General features: G+C 40.2%; 1 long non-coding RNA gene across 1 annotated transcript; it reads right to left on the bottom strand.

Moving 5' to 3' along the window:
* On the bottom strand, positions 2,265–13,834 carry LOC110259778. The gene is made up of 2 exons (XR_002342117.1): positions 13,466–13,834; positions 2,265–4,080 (listed from the first exon to the last, which is right to left on the bottom strand). It is a non-coding gene; the product is annotated as an uncharacterized LOC110259778 (long non-coding RNA).

The raw sequence follows: 21,605 nt of genomic DNA, 5'->3' as shown, positions 1-21,605 counted from the left end.
AAAATCATGTTTTGGCTCTATTGAAAAATGTGTAGGATTATGACTGCTCTTAAAGAGATAAGACTGTAGGGTTTGATATGTGTCAGGTCCCTACCTGGTCCCCAGGATATTACGCTCAGTGCACCTTAATATATATGTCTTGTGTCCCTGTGATCTCGGGTCTTATTTGGGACTGGGTTCCTTACATGGACCTGTAGATGGAAAAACTAGCATTCGATGTATTAGGGGCTGGGGTCTTATTCATCTCCATCTCCCTAGGGCTTAGCAGAGGGCTCAGGATCCAAAATCACTCCAAAAAAATTCTTCAATAGATCAATGAACATGAATGGGAATCAAGGAGCTCTACTCATTCTCCTCAAAAAAAAAAAAAAAAAAAAAAAAAAAACATACAGAGACCAACACTCAATAGAAGGTAATTCAATTAAGAATCACCTGGAGAGTTGATGTGAAATGCTCATTTTCTGGTAGTTCCCAGGGAAACCTTAATTAGGTCTGGGCTAGGTATGAGGAAAGCAAGTATTTAACGAGCTCCCCAGTGGTTCTTAGGATCAGGCACATCTGGGGAAACGCTGCTCCAAAGTCAAAGATAGCTATACGGATACAAGAGCAATTGAACAATAAGAGGTAATGTTTAGCTGGAGACCTTATTTGCATGGACACTAAGCACTGGCACCTAAAACATACTTTTAAAAAATAAGCTAATGCTCATATTCATTTACACAGAAGTTCTGTTGCAGAGCCAGCCTTCCATTCCACAGTGAGTGATCACTAAGTGATGGGACTCTGCCCTGGGGCTCCGGACTAAACCCCACCATCAAAGGCTGCTGGATCTTAGCAGTTCCACTGTTGCTACTTCCATTTCCCAGTTTCAATTCCTGATGTAAATGAGAGCCATTCCGAGGGTGTCTGAGAGCTAAATTTACTGCCCATTGATTTTCACAAACCCTGTGTGTCCTATGAAATCCTCTTAAATGAGGATCAGATACAGCAACAAAACTGGGAAACTGAATAGGAAACACCATAGCTCAGAGTGAAATGTGAATATTCATCTGTCCTGCTGAAAAACATGGGCCCGGTGTGATCCAACATAAGCCCTGGCCAATGTTGATAAACACATATTTTAAGGAAAAGCCTCAGACAGACCCCAATTATTGTACAGATGTCCAGGTTAGAGCAGGACAAATGGGGCAGCAACTCTAATTGGCTCCTTGAACAAATTCAAATTTTGAATAAGCCAGAGAAAGGGTGAGGTTGCTGCAGCATCGTTTACTGGGAACTTCCTGCAAAAGCATTACTTAATTGACATCCTCAAACATAACAGTCCCTTCTAGAACCAGTCACGAAGTGCCACTTGCAAGCTTATGAATCCATAGTGATGAGCAATGATCCCTCTGCCAGCGAATGACTGGTAACCTGAGTCAGTCACCTTTCCTCCATCCCAGACGCAAACACATCAGGCTTGCATGCACATTCGCCCATTTGCATCTTAGTGTAATTGAACAAATTGCCTACCTACTGTTAGGGTTTCTTCTGCTAGGTGCTGGAAGTATAAAGCAAAATAAGCCTTGGTCTGAAACCGCACAGAATTTATAATCTGATGAAAAACTTTTCATCAGATAAATAAATAAATAAATAACACCCAAATAAATAACACCATCAGGGTAGATTATGCTAAATCCCCAACTGTGAGATAGACCAGCACTTCTCAAACTTTCATGTGCACTGGAAACAAGTGATCTTGTTATAATGCAGATTCTGATTCAGTCAGTCAAGGCTGGTGCCCTCAATCCTACAATTCTGATAAGCTCCCAGGTAATGCAATGGGTTTTGATATAAGAATCACACCTTGAGTGATAAGGCACTGGCTGATAATGCATTTCAGGCCTGCAAGTATGGCTGGATACAAAGGCTTCTTTCCAGGGTCATGAAAACTAGTTAGGAGCTCAACGTTGGAGTCTGGTTGTAGAGTGTTCTCAAATGCCCCTTACAAGAGTCTGAACCTGAAGGGACAGTTTGTGTTCTTGATGGCCCTGGAAGAATCTAGCCGTTCCTGTAGCTGATGGCGAGATGACATCAGTCACATGTAGTCCCGTCACCCAATGCTTACACAAATAGAGTCATATTAAACAAGTTAAGCTAATACGCTATTCTGGGGCTCTGAGGATTTCACAGAACATTTCAGAAAGCAATTTGGGGTGACTTTCTCCATGCTGCAAGCAAGTTATTCCTGTAACCAAGGGCAGACTATAAATATGACACATCTCTATGTGGTAATTGCTTTATTTCGGATTAAGACTAGCAATTTTCTTGTCAGAGACAGGCATGCAGGAGAAAGGGAGTGGGGACATTTGGACAGCTCAGGCAGTTTTTGCAATTTGAAAAGCCATCTACAGTTATTTTCTTTTAAATTAACGTGGCAGATTCAGCATTAGCACCAAATTTGTTTTCTCTTGTGGTCTCTTTGGTTTGATCCTCCTTAAAGCAAAAAACTTTAGTAATTCTGCTAAGCGCAGACCTATTGTGTCTTGCTTTTTTTCCCTCTAATCCGGACTGACTTTACCCCAAGAGTTCTTGGGGGCAGTGGATGAGAAAGCTGGAAAAACTGCATCTTGGTCGTGGACACCCAGGTTCACTAATCCTTTCCACCCTCGTCATTAAACTAAGTGTGCCCAGAACCACAGTTAGCTCTGTGTACCCAGCTAGTCGCCATGTGTTTATGTGTCTTTTGTATGTTACCATGTGTGTATTAATCTTGTCTTCCCCAAAGCACCAACTGTGGCCATGTGCACTCAGTGATTATGCGGTGAATGTGACGAAATCCTTCCACGCCCTCAAGAGAGCATTCACAATGTTCCCCCACATTTTTTGGTCTATTCTTTCTCAAAATCATTTTTGGAAGTCGTAGAGCATGCCTGGAGAGGAAAATAAGGCAGACTTCACCTTTATTTAGGAAGTTCTACTTTATCTATGTAGAAAAAAAATCTGCAGCAGAAACAACAAAATGTTAACATTTGTTAACCCTGGGTGGTGACTGCGGTGTTGGATATATTTGTTTCCCCTACTGTTGAAATAGCATTTTAACTTTTTTCAAAATAATTCGAAAAAAAAGCTCTGTGGTGAACTCAGGATAAACAACCCTCAGGGCACAAAGTAGTTTCCCTCTGACTCTCTTTCTTGCCTTCGCTTGCCTCGAATCTGAAACCATGTCAAGAGATTTAAAAAGACAGAGTAAGGAAATTTTGCAACTTAAAATTAACTTCCAACTACTTTTGGTTATGATTTTTTTTTTCTGTGTGTGTGTGTGTGTGTGTGTGTGTGTATACACTGAATTTTTGGCTAATTTAAATGCACAGAACCTTACTCTTTTGGATGTCCAGGCCAGTGACTTTGGACAAAAGCAGAGTATGCAAGCACCATAAAAGCCACGATACAAAAAAAAAAAAAAAAAAAAACAGTTCTGCCCCCTCAACCCATCTGTGTCAATTCCTAGAGTTTCGCCTTTCCCATTCATTTTCAGATGACTTCTCTTTCTAGGTTCTAATGGTGAGAGGCTCCTCTTTTTCAGTCAGTACAATATCATTTTTCATTTTTCCAAAGCAGTCGGAGGTAAACAGAACCGGGAATATAATTTCTTATAATAAAGCTCTCACTTCATTTTTCAAGCCAAAAAAATATCAAATGCAGCTCTTCTGAAATTTACTTTTAATTTCCTGATCTTTTGGGGTAAGTGGATTTCCCATGGCTTTCCCATAGAGAGCTAATCGCAGCTCACATTTAGTCATTAGAATCGCACGTGAAATTTCTGTCAGCATCCTTGCGAAGAGTGCAGAATGAACCAACACCAAATTTATTTCACTCTCAACGGCCAAGCCCCACTTCCTTTCCGGTTTCCATTTTGTGTCAGAGCGCACAGTAAGCTGGTTTGACACAAAGGTGACAGCGCTTCTTTTCTTCCGTTTCATTTAATTAGTTTTAGCAGAGACACAAAGACGTTTTAAAATTGCTTTCAGCACCTTCTTTTCAAATGCGACATTCCAAGTTTAAGCTCACACTTAAGTGTAATGAGCCTGTTATCAACACCTGACAGAAAGGAGCATAATGAATGAATACATATATTCAAACATGCTCTTGACAAGACTGCTTATATCGTTCCTATGAAAGCACTGCATAGATTATTTCTGTCTACTTTTTATGCATATCATTTTCATAATCTACCGTGGTGCCTTAGCAATACTAGGAGTTTCTGAGAAAAATAGCTTCACCCTACAAACACTTTGGAGAAAAAAGTGAAATAAGTGAAAATACTCATTCCTCCTTTGTGCTCACTTCAAAAAGTAACTTCACATTTTCACTGAAAGCAATGAGAAGCTATATTCCTACTTGGGAAATACATATGCTCTATTAATGGAAGTCAGGAAGCAAGCATGAGTAATTTAAAAAGAAGACAATTTTAAAACACGCATTAGGAAAAAACCCCAGAGACTCGAGAGGCCAGAAGAGGTAGCAAATAGATATTGAAATGGACATATAGGACTTCTTACGGACTTTTGATCATTTGAGCATGCACTATTTTAAAGTGCTGAATGTACATGTTTACATGGTAGTTTTAGCTTGTCATAAGGTTTCTGTGATAGGAAATGAACAGAAACTAACCGTCTCCTTTATAAGGAAAAAAACCAACATATACGCAAAATTTTTTTTTCTTTTACAGTAAAGAGCTGTGTGGTCTGTCAACTTTTAAGTTAATACTTATAACATGACATGGCTTTTCAATATGAGAACTTCAATACAAGAACAGTATTTGTATGTACTCTTTAGATAAAGCAAGGAGCTGTTTCATATATTTGAAGAACTCGCAGCCAAAATAATCAGCTCCTAATCTACATTCCCATTATAACACTTTGGACATTTTTAATTTACGCATATGGTCTACTTGAGGACGCAAGCAAATACATCCCTGCAAAGAAAAGACAAATATTTATGTACAAATAAATAGGGTTTTAGCGAACAGGCACTCAGATGTGAGGGCTGATGTTTTATGACTTGACTCTTAGCCTCGATAAAACATGCTCACAAGGCAGCATTTTTCTTTGGGGATAAGTCATAACTTTGCCACGGAGGGCTATTAGGGGACCATTTACTGACATGGGACTGAACCTACAATTCCCACAGAGCAATGTTATTTTAAAAGGAAGGCTGATATAGGGGATTTTCGGGAAAATCCTCCCAGGGGGCCTGAGGTTCCCTTGGTGCCAGACATGCAACACCGTTTTCCTTATTGAAATAGAGAACAGTAGGTTGCTGCAATTGTTCCCGAGTGAGAGATGGCAGAAGCACATCGCTTCTCCACGTGTGACATCTGCAGGTTTACACTGCCGGAAAAACGAACAGCATTGAAAGCACAGGCTGTTTTGAGAATTCTCCCTGGCCTGCTTGGAGAGATGTTTGTTTCCCTGTCTATGTGTAGAGAGAGTGTGCTTTAGTTTAAGGTCTAATAATATCTCCTGTGGGAGGACTTGCCCTAAGGTCGAATGGGATTGAGTCCTGGGAGGTACTGGATTGATTTCACCCTAAAACCACAACTTCGGTCCTCTAAGGGCTCCAGAGTGGTTATGAAAAGTAGTCAGGGCTCTCTCCCCCTCCAACAGATGCTGGTGCACAGATTCACCTCTAAGCATCATTCATCTGTATCCCACCCAAACATGGAATCAGGTCCTGGGGAAATATACCACTTTCTGCCAGAGCAATGTGGGTAAGAACTAAGTATTTGGGGGATGTCTCATTAATAGGGAATAAAGCTGTTAACATGCTTTGTCTAGTCTCTCTAGAGTGTCTTTTGATCTCCTGAAATTTCTCTCTTGTGCAGAAATAGACAAAGCACGGACAAGCAAGAGAAGAGAATCAATCTTGATTTGGGACAGATCCTCCTCAAGCAAAGGTCAGCCTTGTTCATTCCCTTCGGCTCACCAGCAACTGGGTAGGAATGGAGGGCAGGGTCCCCAACAGCAGGCAGAGCATCAACTCTTTGGTTCTTACTGAAGAGTGAGCAAGAAGAATTGGGCTGAAGTCACAGTATGAACATTTTGATTGTATATAAGATATAACTAACATTTTTGCATATAAGATTCCACTTTTCAAATTGCCTTCAAATTATATTGTTTATGCCTCAAGAAACCCATCATGGGAAGAAGGGGGCTTGTTATTACTACTCATTTAAAAATCAGGATTTCAGCTTTCAGCGTTCACCTTAAGTTGACAAATTTCCCGAAGAGTTCATCTAACTCCTATGACTAACGCTCCAGAAACAAGGCCCAACATTTTTCAGTGTTTACTATGTGAAAGGTATTCTGCTTAGTGTTTAATATCCATCAGTCTAATTTATTCATCCAAACCTGTAAGCTATACATATAATGTATTATATATTTCTAATATTTATTTGCATTCACCTAATTTATTTATCCCAAACTATAATAGACACGTGATGGCACAGAAGTGACAGATGAGAAAAAGGATTTCCTTTAGTGGAATCTGATTCAAATTCCAGCTCCATAGGAAGGTAGTACAGCTTCAAGGTAAACTGGAAGAGGCCTCAAGCAGCCTGATGGCCCTGAAAGCCCATTTCTACCTACCAGTTCTCTGGCCTTGGGCATGTTACTTAGTCATTCTTCCTCAACCTCTCCTATGCAGTTTAAATGGGGATAAAATCTTGTTGAGTTGTGAATGAATTAAAGGACTTAATATAAATAATCTGCCAAGAGCAATGTCTCACATACACAAAGTGCTCCTTATCAGGCAATTCTTTTTTTTTTTTTCTTTTTAGGGCAGCACCCGTGGCATGTGGAGGTTCCTAGGCTAGGGGTCGAATTGGAGCTATAGCCACTAGCCTATACCACAGCCGTAGCCACATGGGATCCAAGCTGCATCTGTGATCTACACCACAGCTCACAGCAATGCTGGATCCTTAACCCACTGGGCAAGGCCAGAGATGGAACTCATGACCTCCTGGTTACTAGTTGGATTTGTTTCCACTGAGTCACAATGGGAATTGCCATAACTGTCAATTCTTAAAACTCTTTTTAGGAGTTCCTGTTGTGGCGCAGCAGAAACGAAACGAATAGAATAGAAGCGAAGCAAAGCTACAGCTGCTGCCCTACACCACAGCCAAAGCAATGCAGGAATCTGAGCCATGTCTGGAACCTATACCGCAGCTCATGGCAAAGCCGGATTCCTGACCTATTGAGCAAAGACAAAGATCAAATCCACATCCTCATGAATACTAGTCAAGTTTGTTACCGCTGAGTCTAAAAGGGAACTCCCAAGCCATTTACTTATGTTGTAATTCTTTTAGAGTCGGGACTAAATGATACCAAGAATTACAGAACTCACCATAAACTTTCAGGTGCATTTGTTTGGCAGGGTTTTCTGAACCAGGATTTGGGAATGGTGTTCATGAGCATTTTTTCATTAGATTTTTTAAGAATTTGATATCATTAGCCAGAAAGAGTGATGGAATCATAACAATAATTTTTACCACCTTTGATATCTGACTACACTATTTCTAGCCTTACCTCAGTGCTTCTCAAACCCTTTTCCTAAAGTGCCACTAATGATAGTGGAGAGGAGACAAGGGCCCGAAGATAGCTTGAGATGCCCAATGAAGACATTTTTTTGAAGTTTCACATTTTCCTAAAAACTAGTATCAATTTGGCAGTCAAATCTATAAACTAAGTGTATTTGTATCAATACCAGATTATTGGGGTTTTGGGTTTTTTTTTCATGGCCACAGCTATGGCAAATGGAAGTTCTCAGGCTAGGGGTTGTATAGGAGCTGCAGCTGCTGGCCTACACCACAGCCACAGCAACACAGGATCCAAGCCATGTCTGCAATCTACACCACAGCTCATGCTAACAACAGAGCCTTAACCTACTGAGAGAGGCCAGGGAGAGAACCCACGTCCTCCTAGATACTAGTAGGGTTCGTTAACCACTGAGCCATGATGGGAACTCCCCCAGATTATTATTTATCTTATAGTGTATAAGATTTTCTGTCCAAACCTTGTTTCTCTTTAAAAATATTTCTATTTTTTCCCCAATTGTAGCAACGTAATTATAGGAAATTAGGAAACCATATCAAATTATAAAGTAAAAAATTATGCTCGCCTTTAATTCTCAAACTGCTAACCAGTTGGTGATTTGCTTTTAGCTATTTGTCATATGTAAATACATATATATATGTATTTGGCAGGGTTTTCAGAACCAGGATCTAGAAATGGTGTTCATGAGCTTTCTTTCATTAGCTATTTATATTCAATTTCGTTAGATTTATATGTGTCTAAATAGAACATACAATTATGTAAAAACATACATATAATTTGCAGTCATCATTTATATATGTATGTATATTTATCTTTAAGGCTGTATCTTACGATTTTTACGTAGCGATAAGTATTTGATGGACATTTTTATAGAGCAGTTTGAGGAGCGTAAAAGTTTAAAGTACAGGATCTGTAGCCTGGGTTTCAATGCAAACTCTGCTCACGTGCTAGGCTCAAGTTCCTCATCTATAAATTGAAGCTAATAATATTCCTTTCTTCAGAGAGTGGTTGTAAGGACGAGGTAATTCATACATGAAAAGTGCTTGGACCCTCTCTGGCACATAGTCAACACCGTATAAGGGGTTAGTGTTATTTCTTCTTACTAATGTGAGAGGCTACCATTGCCACATACTGATTGGCTTTGTGTATTTCAGCCTGGGAACTGCTGGATCTTCTATTTTCTTACACTGAGCGTAGTCTACGTGCCAAAGCTACCTTGTTTTACATGTTTTCACACAAAGAAGGCAAAAATGGTCAAGCTAATTTCTCTTAGTACACTTCTTTTTTTGGAATTTTTCTAGCTATTCTTTCTTGTCCACTTTTCCATATGAGTGTAGAAGAACTTGTGTCAATAAAATATTCTTATTATTTGCATGTAAATTGTATTTGTTGAATATTTAAATTCATGACCCTTTACAATCCTTGTATAATTTACTGCTCTTCCTTTTTATTACATGCTGCTTTATTTTTGTCTTATTGTACTCTATTTTCCAGGCTTTTTATCACAATCTCCCCCAGACCTGATACTTAGTTATTTTCAAAGAATTTCATCTCAATATAAAAGAAGAAAAAAGGAATGAGAAATAATATTCTGGTATGTAAAAACCAAATCTATATAGCTATGTACTTGGGTACAATTCCTAAAGAATACGTATTGAAATAGAGGTGGTGCAGGGTGTTAACAGGTTGTTATTATACGGGGGACAAACAGCGGGTTGTATGGTTAAGTGCATTTCAGAAATTCTAAGTTAAACAATATTTTTAAGTTTTTTATTCTGCAGGAAGGCTCACAAACTTTAATATCGCTGATGCCCTTTCTGAATTTCCAAAAAGAGATCTATTTTGCAGACGTGCCTAAACTTGTGACCACAGGCCCTTTTCCAGGAGGAAAAAGCCCTTAGGAATTAAGCTCCTAGACGCACCAATTTGGGAAACTCTCCTATAAATGGGTTGCTTCCAAGATTCGGGAGCTGGTACCAAGGGAGATATTTTTTTTCCTCTTTCCACAAGCACTGTTCAGGGAGGTAGACTATTCATCTTCAAATCTAGGATAATTGGTCTTGAATCTAAAGGAAATTCCATTCAGATTTGCTCTGCGTGATCACCATGAGTTCTACTTGGTGGCAATGGGATACATTTCACCTCTTCCAGTATCTTTATGTGTGTTTTAGTAAAAACTTGGGAGACAGTCAACAAGCCACATACAATTCTAAATATATACTAAATTTATTTCTAAAATGCTTCCTTTGGAAGAAAATGATTTTTTTTCCTTCAGGCATTTTTTTTTTTTTTAAACAAAACAACACCCTGTGCAAGTATAAGGCTATATACTCAAATAAAGGATTGGGTTTTTTGTTTTTTGGGGTTTTTTTTTTCCTCTTCTTTTTTTTTGGCAGGCAAGAAATCATTTTCATGCAGTCATTTGCTGGACCTTGGGGTAAAATTATATTTCATAGTTCCCTTGTTCCCAGGCTATGGTTAAAAAGAGATTGATGTCTGAAATTTCAACAGTATTTGTCTTACGAATCTGTTTGATTCTCTTGGGAATAATTATCTCATATCATTTGAAGGTTAGTAATTCCTTAGGAATGACCTTTCTGTTATAATTAGAGTAAGGGTACTTAAATGTAGCTAGGAAAAGTGAAAACTAATGGACTTATTTTCTGGCATTACTATTTTATTAAGTTGTTGCCCCTTGAAATAAAAAGCAGGAGTCATAGGGACACTGCTCAATTGAGTAATCTTTTTTTCTTTCATTTTCTGAGAATAAATAATGTTGAAATACATGGAAAAATAACATTCAGTGAGAAATAGCTCATTGTACAAAACTAAATCTATATAAACTAGGCATGTTGAAAGGCTGTTGAGAGGAATTTCCCAATGATTTCTTCTTTCCTAACTTGCTACCAGTAGTTCAGTTAGACCCAGACATTCAATTCAGGACTTCCGTGGAGCAGGAACAAATAAAGGGAAGAAGGAAGGAAAGAAGGCAAGGAGGGAGGGAGGCAAAAGAAAGAAAGCAAGGAAGGAAAAAAGAAAAAAAAATGATAATATAAATGGTGAATCCAAAAGTCAGAGTTCTTTAATAAAAGACCAAAAAAAAGAAGAAAAACTTAGCTTGTGTAAGCCACTCAGAACTTTAGTGAATACGTATGAGGTGGAAAAAATAGCAAGAGAATTTAAAAGAACCCTCAAGTTCTACTTGCCCACAACCAAGAAAATGGAGGAGGGGAACAACCCAGCTTTGGAATTTTGAGTGCAGTGGTTCTTTGCAGCCTTAGAAGAAGATTCTAGTTTAACATTAGATCTTTGCATGTGCTGAGATGTGACCGTAGTCACAGGCTCCATGCTGTTGGGTCATGGTCTCAGTACAGTCACAAGATAAATGAATTCTTTCCTATGTAGTCTTAGATTCAAATAGAAAGTTCAGCTATGAAATATATTATTTATTCATTGTTATAGACCTCATCAATAATCCCAATCATCAGAGGGAAAAACCTAGACTTAGCAGGAATGTTGAATAGATGCCAACTACTTCTATCTCTTACTTTGTTTGGAAATTTCCTTTCATGTCAGACAGGTACTAGCCCATTGTTCTTGATCGATACCTTGAGGACCTGAAAAAATATTTTATCTGGCCACACACACTAACTGTTAGGATGAGTTTTTAAAGCCCATACATTGGCCAGTTTAAGTTAAAGGAAAATTATAGAGAAGCTTTTACAAAGCTAGGACTCTTAGAAGGACTGCCCACTATTTAGGAAATAAAAAAAAAGGTCTTCCTAACCAAAAAAAAAAAAAAACAAAAAGGAACTAGAAAACTTAAATATCCTCCACTAGGAGAGAGAAACTTGAAGCCTAGGACACTTGCAAGTGTTGAGTACAATGGGCTCCCTTAAAAATCCCCACTAATAATGAGTTCCTACTAAAAAATTATGACGCAATGAGAAAACAATTCACAATAAATGAGAGTCAGCGGACATAACTAATAGGATAATTAGAGCTTGATAATGTTAAAAAAATCTCTAAGTATACTCTAAAATGGTTAAATGAATGAGAGAAGGAATAGAAACCATAGTGAAATAATAGGATATATTTGAATTAAAAGATTTTGAACAAAACCAAATAAAACTTCTGAAGATAAAAATGTAGGCACTGAAATTCAAAATGAGTGGGTGCATCAAAAGCAGATCAGCCACAGCTAAAGAAACCATTAGTGAATTAGGAGACAGGTGTGGGAGAATTACTTAGTAACACAAAGAGATCAGAAAAAGAAAGGTGGAACAGATGAAAGAGAGCTTAAGAAGCGTGGAGAAGAGAAAGCAAAATCCAGCATACATACAAGTTCTAGAATTGGAAAAAAGAAAGAATCAGAGTGTGGAACTAAATTACCTTGAGCCCCAAATAATTTTAATAAAACATTTATTACAGTTATAGTTCAAAACGAGCATGTTTCATTAGCAGTTCGTGAAGAACATCGGAATGAGACGTCAACCCTAAGAGAACTTTAAGGACATGGAGTAGTAGGTTAGCCATTAGTCTTAATTTAGATAAAGACGTAGGTTATAAAACTGAGTTTTCTCACACTGATTATAAAGAAAAGAACATCCCTGTGATATTCAGAGTTTCTTTTAGTATTTCCAAGCACTGCTTGAGACACTGCTTGATTTAGAGATCTACATGTGTTAGATTACTTTGTTGTAAGAACTGTGTTTGTTCACTTTGCGTTGTATACTACATCATAGGAGCTTGTATACTATGTCAGAGGCTCCAGGGATCTTGACATAAACTACGTTCTTATTAAGTTAGAAAAAGAACACTTTTCCTAGTAAAATAAAACAATGCTATTATTTTCAAGATTATTTTAAATCACAAGTATCTCATTCTTCCATAGCTGATAGGTTGAAAATCTGGCGTTTTCTCAATTTGAAGCAAGACATGAATCCCATTGTTAGGAAGCAAATTGGTCCATCAGTATAAATAAAAATCACTCTGTACCTAGTCACACCTAGATCCAGAAAAACACCAGAGGTACAAAGACAGCTTTAAAAATCATCAGGAGTTCCCGTTGTGGCACAGTGGTTAACGAATCCGACTAGGAACCATGAGGTTGCGGGTTCGGTCCCTGCCCTTGCTCAGTGGGTTAACGATCCGGCGTTGTCGTGAGCTATGGTGTAGGTTGCAGACGCGGCTCGGATCCTGCGTTGCTATGGCTCTGGCGTAGGCCGGAGGCTACAGCTCCGATTCGACCCCTAGCATGGGAACCTCCATATGCCCCGGGAACGGCCCAAGAAATAGCAAAAAAGACAAAATAAATAAATAAATAAATAAATAAATAAATAAAAATCATCAGAATGAAAAGAGAGATAACCCACCAAGGAACAACAATTAGAGTGGGTATCCATTCATTCCAGTATTCAACACATTCCTCCAATATTTATGAAACCCCTACTTCATGCCAGACACTGTTGTAGATGCTTGGGGGGTAAAGCTGCAAACAGAACAGACTAAAAAAAACACAGAAAGCAAAAAGAAAAGGTCGGAACGTGATGGAATAATATCTTTCAGTTAAAACAACCTTGTGATAATTAACTCAAATTATAGCCTCTGTCATCTCATTATATTGCACACAATCTACCCACTTTTGTTTTTAACCATTATACAGTCTGCCGCAGTTATATTTGTTTCTTGTTGCAGCTATAGAAAATTACCATATGTGAAATCAGATTGTTATGATCATTATACAACTACAGATGTGATAAATTCATTTGAGTAATAAAAAAAAGAAAGAAAATTACCATAAACTTAATATCTTAAAAGAATATAAATTTCTAATCTTACAGTTTTGGAGATCAAAAGTCTAAACTCACTGGGTTAAAGTCAAGGTGTCAGGCTTGTTGCTACTGGAGGCTCTGGGGTGGAATCCACTTGCTTGCCTTTTTCAGCTTCTGGGCTGCCAGCATGCCTTGGCTCTTGGTCCTGTCTCTGTAATCAAAGCCAGCAGCAGTGCAGCAATTTAATCTCTCTCTCCCTCCTCTTCTCCCCTTCCTCCCTTCCATTCTCTCACTCACACAGACACATCTCGGCCCACATCTTTGTATTTCCTTCCCTGGCTCTGACTCAGACGTACCTGCCTGTCTTTTATAAGGACCCTTGTGATTACAGTGGACCCACCTGGATACCCAGGAGACTCTCCTCATCTCAGTATCATCATTACACCTGCAAAGTCCCTTGTGCCACAGAAGGTAACATCCACAGGTTCCAGGGATTAGGATGTGGATTCAGACATCTCCGGGGGTCATTATTCTGTCTACCAAAGTCATTGTTTCACCTTCGCTTTTGAAAAATAATCATCCTAAAACTCTGTATCCAGTTATGAAAGCCATTCAAAGAATGAAGGTAAAATAATGATATCTCCGACAAGAATCGAGGGTTTAACACAGACTCTTGCTGAGAGAACCCCTCAGGACTTTTCTTCAGTAAGAAAACTGAATACAGAAGGAATAATTCAGAAGCAAGAGGTGTACTGCGTTGGTGGTCGAGGGGTGAGCATAGCTACCTTCCCAGAAGCAAGAGGTAAGATTTTTTTAAAATGCATATGTATATATGCATTAACTATATTAAAAACAATTCTAATTCTAAAAGTTTGAGAAATTCTAATTCTAAAAGTTTGAGAAATAAGGTAGCATACAAGTCAGATTGAGGATGGTGGGGGCCTGGTGGAGACATGAATTACAGCAACCTAGGTTCTCCTGAAGTGTGAGAAGAAACAAGAAATGTTGACTCACTTCAGAGGACACATGTTAATTGACATTCTGAATAACCTCTAAAAGAACATAAACATATAGAAAGGTAGAGGGAAAAAAATCACCCAAAATATACAACAACCCTCAGAATCAAAAACAGGCACCTAACAACATGGCCTCAAAACATCTGAAACAAAAATGGACAGAATTACAAGGCACAATTAATCAATGCACACCTAGTAAGAGAGTTTTAACCTACCTGTCTAGGATCAGATAGGCAAAAAACTAGTACAGCTATAGGCTAGATGAACAATTTAATCAACAGGTTTGATCTAATGAACATGTAGAGAGCTCTCAACCACCAATACAGTCTGCATTCCTTTCAAGCCCTCCCTGAATATTTATAAAAAATTGACCCAACACTAAGCCCCGTTCAAGGGCTCATCAGCCACACGTCATTAATGACGATGGAATGGACAGAGCAGTACCTTGTCATACAGACCACGCTCTCATACCACAGTGTAGTACACTTAGCAATTACAAAGGCCAGTGCACATAATAACAAATTCTGATGTTTGAAAACTTCAGTAACAAATTTAAACAAATTATAAATCCAGACATGTGGAAAATTTAAAACCCTCTACATAATAGTCAAAAATCAAATGGAAATTAGGAAATATTTAGAACTGAACAATAACACAAATGTAGATATCCCATTTTGGGGACAGGCGTTCTCCTGTGGTTAAGAGATTTAAAGATCCCGCATTGTCACTGCAGTGGCCTGGGTCACGGCTGTGATTCAGTCCCTGACCTGGGAATTTTTGCATGCTGCAGGCACAGCCAAAAAATACATAAAAGCTGCAATTAAAAAAATTTTTTTTTAATTTTGGGGATAAAAACGTGTAGCTTTAACTATCCAGAGGCAAGGGTGTGACTTATACAGGAATTTGGTATATGACAGAAGTGGCACTTCAAGTTACTGGGAAAAGAATGGGCTATTCATTCAATGGTGATGGACGACTGGCTTTTCACCTGGGGAAAGCACATATAATTGGAACCTTGTCTCACACCACAACACAGAAAATGAATTTTTGTTAGATAGTGGAAAATTTTTCCACTTAGAAAATGTGACGGTCTTACTAAATGGCTTGAATTATGAATCAAGAATATTAAATCTGGGAGTTCCTGTTGTGACTGAGCCAGTTAAGAATCCAACATTGTGTCTGTGAGGGTGTGGGTTCGATCCCTGGCCTCACTCTGTGGGTTAAGGATCCGGCATTGCCACAAGCTGTGGTGTAGGTCACAGATGGCGGCTCGGATCCAGCATTGCTGTGGCTGTGGTATAGGCCAGCTCCGATTTGACCCCAAGCCTGGGAACTTTCATATGTTGCAGGGGCGGCCCTAAAAAGGAAAGGAAAAAGAATATTAAATAGAGGTGAAAGAAACTGTCTCTAATGAAAACTCTTCAACGATTACAGCCTTATTTCCCATGTTATGAGGTGAGATTAACCAGATAGGTAAAAGGGCCATAATTTGTAGATAAGTGTGGATCTAGATTTGTGAGCAGACAAGTGCTCCAGCTTGGAATCACCTGGAACTGAATGTGTGGCCTTGGGCAAGAAACAACCTCAGTTGCTTAGTTTTAGTTTCCTCTGCAGTGAAACGGTGATACTATTAATAGGAACTGAAAGAGACCAAGGAGATTAAGGGCCTAGAAAACAGGTGTTCATTTGCCCTAAAACCTAAGGGCAGAGCACTGAGGGCACCTGTTCTGCGCCCTGTGCCCTCCTGCAATACTGTGAGGTGTGAGGAGTTGTGCAGTGAAATCCAGCATACTCCGAGGTGGACGTTGACGGGCATGGGCTATGAAGCCAAGCACACATGTTAGAGTCTAAGGTTTACCTCTTATTATCTAGTATACCTTAGGCAAGATCCTCAGCATCTCTAGCCTCAGGACTAGTTTGCCTAAGCAGGGTTAATGAGAGAACCTGTGTCTTAGCCAAGATTCTCAGTTTTTAGCCACAGGCAGCACCCTGGCTAATGTAAGCAGAAAGGGATCGTTTGAGGGTATATTACAGAGTTGGAGACTCCTCAGGCTGCAAAGCAGGAGCCAGGTCCAAAGTCATGCCTCAAACTGGTCCCCTGGAGATACCACTGAGATAGCAGCACTTGCTGGCTGCTGATGCTAGAATCTTCTGCTCTTGGAACGTGGCTGTGGCTTTTCTGACCAGGTCATGTTGCAGGCAGTCTCCACCTCTCTGTGTTATTAGTTCAGAACAGGTTCATCTGACTGATGGAGCCTAAGTGGCAGGTCCACATCCCAGCTGCACGGGAGGCTGGGAAAATACGTTTTTAGCTTCTGTAAAGGGAGGAAGGAGGCTCTGACTCCACCCAGACCCCAGACTGGGAATCCCTCTAAGAGAAGGGAAGTTCAGATGCTGGATGGCCACAGAGATCGTCCATGACACCTGTTGGAGAGGCTTCTGTGAAGATAAAATGGGCTTATGGATACAAGTGCTCAGCTCAGCACAGGACAGAATTTCAGACCTCAGCGGGGAGTTTTAGCAGCAGAAGACAGGGGTCACAAGAACACTGGTGGAAGAAAAATAGCATGTTCTGACCAGGAAATGGGGTGGATGGTTTAGAAACTTCTTGTGGCCCTAACAGCCCAATTAACAAATCTTTCCAGGGAATGTGAACGATAAATTCACATGTAAAATATAAAGGACCTTGAACAAGGTTGAACTAATGTAGGAATAGAGAAAGAGACAGAAAACCCTGCATTTGCTTTCCTTTTGAGGGGGACTCATCCATAATGAGCCAACAGGGAGAAATCCTGTTTCTTCTCTTCCCAAAGGGTCAGGTGGCTAGGACACTATGGCCTTTTTGAGCATAAGAAGCAAACATGCATTTTATTCCTGTGAGTCGTATTCTAAGAACATAACTTATAAGATGGTTATGGAGATACCTTAAGCAGACACCTAAAAACACCTATGATAACTTTTTTTTTTTTTTTTTTTTTTTTTGGTGAAAGAACCAAATTCGTACAAAGAGCTTCTTTCCTTACATCATAATGAGGCAGCAAACATGGAAGCCTTGAAGACTCACAGTGAACGATCACGTGTGCTTTTGAAGTTTTTATTAAAATCCTTCCTGCCTCCATGTGTTTCTTCAGCTCTAGCCTCATCTTCTGCAAATGCTGGGACTAAGCTTTACATGAGATCTTAAGCGGCTTTGAGGGAGAGAAGCACAAAGTCTATTTCCCTGTGACTGGCCACAACAGCTGGGCAGGGTCACACTGCTCCCCCACAACTCAGCAAAAAGCACTAACGACAAGCAATCTGAGCACTGAATCAGGTGGCCCCGCCAGCCCTCAGCTCCTGGGGGCACAGAGAGAGCCCCCCACATTCGTGTGAGAGTGATGTGTATTTATTAAACAGCCCAAGGCATGGGGCACCAGCTCCACAAATAAGTAGAGCAGTCTCACTCCACACCCTCTGGGAGCTTACAATATCAAAGAGGAACTTTTTCAGAGCCTGGAGGCGCACTGGCGAGGTGCAGCACTAAAGCATCAACTCACATCACAGGACCCGGCTTTTCTCCCAGCCAGCAGTTCACTCTGATCGGCTCCCCAGGCTCGAGGCTATCATTTAGAGGCAGCTAAGCCACAGCTCACTTAAAAGGTCCTTTATTAGGAGAATTCACTGCAAATCTCCGCCTGTGCTAAATCAGCCCCAGGTCCGGAACCTCCACAAGCCTGGTCAAATCCCTTCCACAAGACCCACCGAGCCCCACGTGGGTTCACCAGTGAATGCCACCCTGTCTCTTCTGGCCAGCCTGCTGCTGACCCAGTGGCATCAGGCACAGCCAGGAGGCCAGCAGGTCAAATACTGCTCCCGCTACATACATCCTAATGCACAATTAGGACGTACCAGGGAGCACAGGAAGAGAACACTGATCCTTCTGGCTTGCTGGGATCCGAGACAGCTTCAAGAAGAGGGCATCTGAATTCTATGTCTTAAAGTCAGGTGAAATTTTGATGGGGCAAGGACTGGGGTGGGGCAGGCCTTGCAGACTTTGCATGGGTCCTAGTTGAGAGAAATGATGGATTTGTGGGTCAGGCTGTCAAATAATTCTTTCCCACCTCAGGTATATTTCAATCACTTCAAAAATCCTTGAGTCTAGAGGGTGGAAGTAGGAATGGAATGCATATGGTCTGGATGGGGCTAGGAGTCACCCTTGCTCCTCTTCTTCCTGTGCTACCTCCCCTTCCTCTGTTTCAGCTGGAGACAATCTGCTCTGGAAGCACAACAATGACAAGTGGAAGAATAGCCACCACCCCAAATGGAGCAGTGACAGATGAAGGAAGACTCTGGGGGTCGTTCGGAAATTCAAAATCATCTGGCCACCCCTGCCTTTCTAGGTCACAGTCAGAGGACCAAAAACAAGGCACTCTCACCCATTGCTGAGCACATGTAATGGTTTTCTCCCATCCCGGGAGTCAACAAAGAAGCCTCTGAGGTCATGTTGTCTTCCAGGTGTTTGGCAGCGGCACTGACAGGGAGAGAAGCCAGTGTCAGCCTCATAGCCTTGGGGGACAAAGACACCTCCGTGGTGACAGAACCCAGCCCCCGGCCTCATCTGGAAAGCACACTACCTATAACAGAGAGTGAACTGAAATGGTTGTTTCCAACTCAGAGAGTTTCTGGAGGAGACGCGGCTTAGAAATTGCCATGCCAACCAGGTACTGGATGCTTCTCTCTCTTGAGCCTCCTCCTTCCCAGGCCACCCCCTTTACCTTCCCATTGATTTGGGGTCACACATTCAAGAGGCTCCTGCCTGCTCTTCCACTCCACACTGCCAGAGCTATCAGGGAAAATGATGGCCCTTCACAAGGGTCCTCTTCTCTGGAGAGGACGTGTTTGCTTTGCATCAAATTCCTATTTAGTTATAGCCTACACTTTCCTCCGCCCTTGGTGATCTCAAATGAACGCATACAATCATGGATAGACTTTTCCACCCAAAGTAAGCTCTCATTCCCTCTTTTTTTCCTAAAGAAAAAGGAAAATGATGCCTTTGTCATTTCCCAACCTCAGAGACATCAGCCAAGTCTGAAAGAGAACATGCCAGCTACGTACAATAAGACTCCTCACACGTGAGAAAGGATTCATTCATCATGTGGGTGAGTTACTCCAGATTCCCCCCGATGTTGCTGGAAGCTTGCAGTTTTCCCATGCACCCCTATATCTTCATCAATCTGACTCACAATTCTTTTTTAATGTGGTCACTTATTAAAACCAAATATGTTCTATCATGTAGGAATAGCGACATGTTTGGCTTACATTCATGCAAGTTATTTAGAAAAAAATTGGACAGCGTCATTATAAATGAAATTCCTTGGAAAGCTGATAATTTGTACCCTGTGATTTCATCTTTCTCCTACCAAAGTGAACAATTCTAAAGATTGGGTGACATGAAGTGAGGAGTTGTACAGAAATTGCTTGGATGTTATCTGGTTAATAGCAACTAGCACTGGGGGGTTTTGTTGCTTTTATTGTTATGATTTTATTATACTTATTTTGGCTGAATTTGTTTCTTCCATTTATAAATTAGACACTAGATAAAACAACCCAGGCAGGAAATTTTCCACCAGTGAATGTGCAATTCTGATTGGTTACCCCAGCATTAAACTACCCATAAGATTTTTCTTCTTTTGGAAAACAAATGGGTATATATTATTTCATCCCAGGCAGCAGGAAGAGAAGTAGGTCTTTCATCATTTTTATGTTATTAATGTCGTACTCTCATAACTCTAACGAAATAACAATATACGGCAGATGAGTAGCCAAAATCATTCATCTTATTTGCCTGAACAGTCAAGTACCTATATTGTTTGAGTGGAAGAAAAGATTAGGCTAAGATGATTCTTTAGTTGGAAAAATAATGTTTCTTTCCCCCCCGTCATTGTAAACATTACATACAACATCTGTAGGAAAGTAAAAGGAAAAACAACCCATAATCCAAAAACCCAAAGAGCAACAGATCACAAATGTTGGCAATTTATGTCTGCTCTTTTTCTATTCATGGCTATTGGATTGAATGTTTGTGGTTGCACGGTAGTTAAAAATTTACATTTTGAGTTAACATTATAACATAACTTTCCGTGCCTTTATCTTTGTACATCTTTTTTTATTTTGAAATTTCCTTTTTTTTTTTGGCTTTTTAGGGCCACACCCATGGCATATGGAAGTTCCCAGGCTAGGGGCTAAATCAGAGCTGCAGCTGCTGGCCTATGCCACAGCCACAGCCACAGCAACACGGGACCTGAGCCCCATCTTCGACTACAACACACCTCACAGCGACACCAGATCCTTAACCCACTGAGTGGGGCCAGGGATGGAACCCACATCCTCATGGATACTAGTCGGGTTCATTACCACTGAGCCACAACAGGAACTCCCTGTATATCTTATTTTAAATGCTTGTATAGTACTGCATTAAACCAATAATTTGTTTAAAGGCATTAGGTTGTTTTCCTCTTTGAAATAAAATTACATTGGACATCTTTGTGCATAACGCTTTCTCCATCTTGAGGATTAATTTTCACTGGATAAATTCTCAGATGTGAGAATACAATACCAGGATGTTTTTGCATCTTTATTTATGACTCTTTAAAGTCTCTAAGTATTTTATCTAAGTAGAATGTATGTTCCTGCCCTTGGGAATCCTCAGTCATCTACTATACGAGGAGAAATAATCTTAAGGTTGAGAAGAATAACTTCCTACTTTCAGAGGATTTCTTTTTGAAAACGTCCCTGTTTTTAGGAAAATCACACTTTGATATGATTGCACTGTTCTTTTTCAAAGTCAAGATTTCAGTGTTCCGTTTTGGAAATATCTAGGGCTTGACTCTGTGCTTAGTAGAGAGAAGGGAACTCATTAAACATTAGGAGGAAAGAAAAGAGAAAGAGAGACAACTTCTGGCAATATTAAAGTATTATTTATGTGCCGGGACCAGAGTCATTTCATTTTGTTTTTGCACCATTATGTCACATAATCTTTGGAAGTGTGACCCCCGGGTATGGGAATGTCCCCACGCATGCAGTTCACATCTGCTTGGCCTTGTGAATAGCCCTGTGCCAGGAGCCCGAGCTGTCAGTTTGCAGCACAGAAATCATGCTGTTGAGATTTTAGTTCTTGAGCAACTAGAGGAGCGATTCCAGAGGGACAAGTTCAAGAATGACTTAAAAATTATAGACCAGAT

Source organism: Sus scrofa, chromosome 2 (genome assembly GCF_000003025.6).
Source record: "Sus scrofa isolate TJ Tabasco breed Duroc chromosome 2, Sscrofa11.1, whole genome shotgun sequence".
Lineage (NCBI taxonomy): Eukaryota > Metazoa > Chordata > Mammalia > Artiodactyla > Suidae > Sus > Sus scrofa.
Note: the sequence above shows the minus strand (reverse complement) of the source record. Positions and strands in the feature narration are given on the sequence as shown.